Genomic DNA, 7,025 nt, shown 5'->3' with positions numbered 1-7,025 from the left:
GATATTATTCCAGTATGGACATACCATCGTTTTGTTATCCAGTCGCCTGTCGATGGACATTTGGGCTGTTTTCAGTGGACACTTGGCCCTCATGAATAAAGCTTCCACAAACATTCGTGTGCAAGTCTTTGTAGGAACAGATGCTTTTATTTCTCTCGGCTTAGTGCCCACATGTGGAACTCCTGAGTCGAGTGGGAGGCGCGTGTTTAATTCTAAGAAACGGCCAGTTTTCCTGGCTGTCCCATTGGACACTCGCCCCGGCAACGTGTGAGGGATTCAGCGCTCCTGCATTCTCTCCAACTCTTGGCATGGGGCTTCACATTTAAATAAAATGCGGCCATTCTAACGTGTGTGTGTAGCGGTATCTCCTTGTGGTTTTAATTTGCATTTCCTGGTGACTAACGGTGTTAGCATCTTTTCGTGGGTTCATTTGTGGTCCCTTGCGAAGTTGTGAGTGCTCAGATCTCCATCCCGTCAGCTGATACATCTCTTTCTCTTCTTGAAATCCCCACGGCAGGGCCACGAACAAACGGGTCTCGCGCGTCTAACCGTTATTTACACACGAGGCTCATCCACCACCAGGTTGGGTTTTTCTGGGAGTAGGAACAGGTGTTTGTCCTGCTCTGCCCAGCGCAAGGGCCTGGGAGGAATTCAATGACATCGTTTTAACTCCCTGGGGGCCCTCTCTAGGTCACAGAGAATGATCGGCCCCCACCCCTGCTGTGAAGGAGCGGGCCCCTCCATCTGTGTGAAGAACACCCTTCATGATGAGCAGACAAATTCGGGCTCCATCTTTCTCTCCGCTGAGGTGAGCACGTAGTTACTGGCAGTCAGTGAGGACGGCCAGGTCGCCGCGAACACAATGGCGTGTGAGGATCTAAAAGGAAATACGAGCTATTCGTTCTCTGTGTCGCAGAGTCTCAGAGGCACTGATGGCATTCACACGGGGGGTCCTGTGACGGTGGTACTAGTGCTCTGCATATAAATGGGTCTTTTTGACTAAATGTTCAGAACGTTTTTAATGAAGCTCATCTACTTACAGAAACATTGCCATCCCCCAGCACCGTCAGAGAATGCCATGTTCGCCACCGGCGAATTTTCCAGATATGTGAAGAATACTCCCCCGTGGGCCGAAACCCCTCTTCCATTTCAACTTTTTAAATGGACGCTGTCCTAAAGCAGAAGATACGCTTTCTTTCATTCTTTCTTAAAAAATCGCGGTAAACACGCACGACGACAAATTTACCATTTTGACCGTTTTTAAGTGTACAGTTCAGTTTACGTGGTTGTGCAACCGTCACCACCATCCGTTTTTAGAGCTTTTTCATCTTCCTAGACCGAAACTCTATCCCTATTATTTTAACTACGCGAGGGACCTCACGCAGATGAAATCACACAGTGTTTGTCACCTTGTACCTGGCCGATTCCCTTAGCACGACGTCCTTGAGGTTCACCCGGGTTTTACTTCGTATCAGATTTTCCTTCCTTTCTATGGCCGAATCGTGTTCCATTGTGTGTATGTGGCCCATTGTATTTGTCCATTTAGCTGTCGGTGGCCCTTTGGGCTGTTTTCACCTCCCGGCTCCTGTGAACAGAGCCGCCATGAACGTGGGTGTGCGGACACCTGTGTGAGTCCCTTTTTCGCTTCTTTTGGGCGTACGCCCTCAGGTGTTCACTTTCTCGAGGAACCACCATACTGTGTTCATTCTCACCCTTACGCCGCCCTGGAGTCCTAGTCACGAGCTCCCCCCGGGGACGGGGCCTGTGGCCTGTCTGCCCCAGGGTCCGGGCTGCTGTGTGGTGCGAATCCCAAGGGGTTCTAACGATGATTTTCCAACAAAATGGGGTACCTGCTGCTTTCGTGGCCATTTACAAATCAGGACCATTAAAATTAGCTTGTCTAACACGCTCCTCGCTTCTATTGATGAGGGAGCGGAGGTCCGAGAGGCCGAGTGGCAGGACACACAGTGAGTTGCTGCGGGGTGGGCTGACCTCACCACGCTCCCTGTCTGCTGCGATCACTGTCGCGAGCTGGCTTCGAGCAGCCCCTCTCCTCACAATATGTAGCGTGGACGCTTCCCCCTCCAGCCCCTCTGCCTCAGCCCTCCTTCCCTGAGCCCGTGGACACCGGTCTCGTGGACGCAGCAAAGCAGACCCTTGTTCCCTCTGGTTTCTACTTCGCTTGGGCCAATGGGAGCCACCGGGAGGAGAGAGAAACCTGGCTATTTATTCATTGGCTCCTTCCCCGTTTGGGTAGCCAGGTAAAATACTGGGTGCCTAATGACGATGACTAATTTTAGTATATCTCATGCAATATTTGAGACATACTTGTGTACAAAAATTATTCATTTATCTGAAATTCAAAGTTATCTGGGCATCCTGTATTTTTATTTGCTGGATCTGGCAACCCGATGAGTCCCTGTGGGTTTGTAGAAGGTGAGGCTGGTGGCTTCCCTCTGCGGGAGGCCACAGCTCCTGCGGGACCGCCCTCTGCCCTGCCACAGCTCCCGTGGGCTCCAGTTCCTGCTCCCCCGACTCCTGCCAGCGGGGGCCTCCTGCTGTGGCTAGCCCCAGGGTGTCACTCACCCTCGCTGGTTTTTCTTAGCCCTGCCCACACCTTCGCGTGAAGTCTCTTCATGAAATTCTCCTCCGCCAGCCCTTTTGAGGGTTGAGGCCTGACCATATAGGTAGTTGACAAGAGCTGTGTGGGTCGGTGGCTCTAAGGGGGCGCCAGGGGGCTGTCCACAGGGCTATCTACAGCGGAAGTCCAGTTGTCTTCATCATGGCCATTGTGGAGGACTAGGAAGTTTCCCTCCATAGTCTCAGTTTACAGCTGCACCCCAGACCACTGAGGCCATCAGAAACGTCACCTTTTTAGACGTGAGCTGTCAGAGAACTTTACAGGCTTCCTTTGTAATTTTTTTCCCCGGCAGCTGGTAGCTCTTTGGGGAAAGAACCCTGCTGGCTACTGGATCCCCAGTATCCGTTTAGTTTTACTCAGAAAGTAAATGAACGAGGAAATGTTGCTGAATGCCCCAGTGGCCAATTTGCTGGTTACCTGGCGCCCACAGGTTTTAGCGGTCCTGTTCGTTCATCTGTTCACTCGCTCATCAATCATGCATAGATGCCCGTGACTGATGTTGGTGTGCAAGGCGCTACACTAGGAGCTTTTGCAGGTGGTGGGGAGAAGGTGGGGTTGCCAGATTTAGCAAGTAAAAATACGGGATGGTTAAATTTGAATTTCAGATAAACTGCAATTACTTTTTAGTATAAGTATATCCCGTACAATATCTGGGACATATTTATACTTTAAAAAATTGTCGTCTATCTAAACTGAAGATCTAACTGGGCATCTTTTATTTTGCCTGGCCATGCAAGGCAGGGATACCTGTGATTTTTAACCCTTTGATACTTTCTTAGAGTGAGGTACACAGGGCAGACATACTCTCAGCTTCATTGTTGCAAATGCAGAAGCTGAGGCCCAAGGAACGAAGCAGCCTCTCCAGGATCACTCTGGGGTTTGCACTCAGCTCTTCCTAACTGTCCTGCGCTCTGTCTCCATCCAGCCTTTCCTGCCACCAGGGCACAGCTGAGGGGTGGTCCAGTCTGGTAGTGGCTGGGGGCAGGCGGCTGGGGGGCTGGCCCACTGCCACCACGTACCTGGGTCTCATAGGGCCTGACGTGTTGGCTTCCAGGTTGCCCACCTGCCCTCCCCGCCCACTGCCTCTCAGCCCACCCCTCCCTGGACGAGAACTGCTCCGATGCTGGCAGGCAGTTTTCAGGAGAACAAAGGGTGCCGCTGACCTTGTTTCTACAGCACACACCCGTGGGAGGTACGGTTGGAACCCCGAGACTGTTCTGGATTCAGTTCTACAGGTGAGAGCCCCTCGCCTTGATGGGAGGTGCTGCCTGGGGCCGGGAATCCCGCCCAATGCTGCCGGGGCTAGAGGAAGAGCCCACAGAGGCTTTCTGTGCCTCCCTGTGCACACTTCTCAGCCGAGGGTGAGCCTGCTGCAACAGGCCCACGCTCATGAACACTGAGCCTGTTTCTGGTTGTTAGAGGCTTAAGTTGTGACACCTGGAGCCCTAGCCAGCTTCACCCTGACCGTGGTCTAGGTCTCATAGTCACCTGTGGGCCTCACCTCCCATACCTGGTTGAAAGCGCTTCATGTAAGTTCATGCACCTCAAACAGACCCCAAGGAGCCACCACCTGGGCTGGAAGCCCTCCCTGTGACTGGGATTGTCCATCTTAGTGCCAGGTCTGGCACTCGGCAGGCTGGGTAAATGTCGATCAAACTTTAAAAGGACTGGAGATGGGGCAGGGAGAGAAAAGGATGGGGAGAAAGAAATCACAGCTGAGGCCGTCAACCGTGGGCACTAAGCTTGGGACAGACCAGATGGACCTTTGGATCAAATCGTGAAGGATTATTGATGGTTCTTCAGCGAGGCTACTATTCATGCTTCGTTGTAAATAAAGACTTTGTGTCATCTCACAATGCCCAGAGGTAAAGACTGCTTCTGCATATCATTTTCTATGTAGGGCTGGACAGGAATATGCTGCAAGCAAAGTAAACAACATTGACTTTCTCAAGAATAGCGAGGCGTGTGCGTGTCGGGCTGTTGCATGTGTCCGTTGGCACTTGAGCTGCTGGTTTTGCTCCGATCTCTGGTATTTAGCAGAGAGAGCAGGTGGGTTTCCGGGTCCATCTCCTGCTCCCATACTCATTATTCAGCTTCTATCTCTATTTCAAATTTTTCATATAGAATTATCGAGTCTGACACTCATCACTAATAAGCAAAACGCACGAAGAAATAAGACTATATAATCAAAATCCAAAGAGAAAAAACAAGTTATAGGAACAGATTCACAAGGCTTCTAGCTAACGGAATGAACACTTCTAGACTTTTTTAAATAACCATGTTTTTAACATGTTCAAAGACTTTTTTCCAAAAAAAAAAAAAAGAATGAATGTTACAGATGCCTAAATCACTAGAAACTATAAAAGAAGAACCGGTTTGAAATTCTATGTCTGAAAAATACAGTCACCCAAATTAAAAATGGAAAGTTTTAACAGCAGAATGGACATTGCTCAGGAGGGAATTGGTGAGTGGAAAAATAGGTGGTAGGAAAATATCTGGAATAAAGGACGGAGAATCAAAAGAATGAAATATGCACATATGGGAGAAAGGGTAAGAGACACAGGCGGTGCAGTGAGGAGTCTAACATAGGTATGTAATTAAGGTCCCAGAAAGAAAGAAGAGAGAATTTGAATCGAACGGTACTGAAATTTTTCGAAATGAATATTTCGAATCGAACGATACTGAAGATAGTATTACACAAATTTTGGGGGTGCAGCTAAAGCTATACCTAGAGGGAAATTTATAACCCCAAATGCATATCTCAGAAAAGAAGAAAGGCTGAAAATCAAGGAGCTGGGCTATGATCTCAAGAAATTAGAAAAAAATGAATCTGCCCTTCTCCAATTAAAGGAAGGAAAAAATAAAAGTGAGAGTAGAAAGTAATAAAGAAAATAAGTACATAATAGTGGGGATCAGTGCAGCCCAAAGGGAGTCTTGGAACAGACCAATGAAGTTGACGACCGGTGATAATAAAAAAGGGAAAAATAGAAAAGGCACAAATTCCTAATATCAGGAATGAAAAGCATCATAGAGAACATTATGAACAAAATGCCAATAAATTTTAATAGTTAGAAGAAATAGAAAAATTCCTGGAACTATATGACGATTAAAATTGACAGAAGAAGAAATAGAAAATCTGAATAATCCTATAAATACTTCAATGTGTAAGTAAAGTCCTCTCAATAAAGCTGCCCAGAGAGCTTTACTTGTGACTTCTACCAGCCCAGAAGAAGAAATAATGCCAGCATTTCCCACATCCCTTTCCGAATGCCTCTCGCTCCTGTTTTAACCCCTCGGTAGTGATTGGAATAAAGTCCCCATTCCTTAGCTTGTGCCTTGGCTCCTGCCTACTTCTCTGATCTCATTCCCGTCTCTCCCATGTATGCGGTTTATTTCACTCAGCCCAGCACAACAACGATTTGCACCTCCCTGAGCTCACCCTGCTGTTCCTGGCCTCTGGGCCTCCTGTTCACTTATCCGAAGCGTTCCTGAGGGCCTACTCTGTGCTAGGCGTTCGGTGCCGCAGGTGACCATCTGGAGGAAGCCGCCGTTCCCCCTTCCTCCTTTTCCGCCCTTTGTCACCCAGCCCCCGCCTCCTTTCTCTTGGTTCAAGTTCCATTGCTGCGTTAAACTCTGTGTCATGGTTGTCTGCTACAGGTCCGTGTCTCCTACTGCACTGTTAGCCACATGCCATTGTGTCGTCGATGCCTGTGGCAGTGCCCAGTATGTAGTAGGCAGTCGCTTAGTGAGTGAACAAGAAAAAAGCGAGCCCCCGGCATCAGTGCTTACAAGGATCCAGCGAGTCCTCTAGATCAGCTCCCCTGCCGTGTGGGAAAGGAAGCAGTTCTAGCGTAAGGGACTGGTCCCCAAGGTCGCCAGTGAGTTGGAAGCAAAGGCGGAGGCAGGACAGATGCCAGCACCGCCCTGTCCACACAGCACTGTCTCTCCATCTGTTCGTCTGTGGCTTCTCTTGCCTCGAGCTTGCTTTTTGCTGACTCTAGCCTCGTGCCTGACCGACTCTGCCTCCTGGCTTCCACGCCCAGTGTGCACGTCCCGTGGGAAAGTGTCGAGCGATGTGCTCAAGAGCACATCCCTGGGGACAGTTCCCTGCCTGAGCTCTGGGTGTCCGCCCTCTGAGTGTGAGGGTGCTTGTGTGTGTGTGTGTGTGTGTGTGTGTGTGTGTGCGCGCGCGTGTGCACATGTGTGGACGTGTGTGTGCTTGAGGAAACCACATAGCTCAAAGGGTTCCACAAACCGCTGGTGGCCAGAAAGGTATGGTTTGAGAATAAATTAGAAGGAAGTAGCCCATCGGCAATGGGCGGCGGAGTCAAGAGGTAAACCCTTTATGCTTTGTTTTGTTTACGGCGATTTTAATCAGCAGCCG

The sequence above is a fragment of the Pteropus vampyrus genome, unplaced genomic scaffold (genome assembly GCF_000151845.1).
Source record: "Pteropus vampyrus isolate Shadow unplaced genomic scaffold, Pvam_2.0 Scaffold257, whole genome shotgun sequence".
NCBI classification, from domain to species: domain Eukaryota; kingdom Metazoa; phylum Chordata; class Mammalia; order Chiroptera; family Pteropodidae; genus Pteropus; species Pteropus vampyrus.
The sequence above is the reverse complement of the archived record's forward strand: the minus strand, read 5'-3'. Positions refer to the sequence as shown.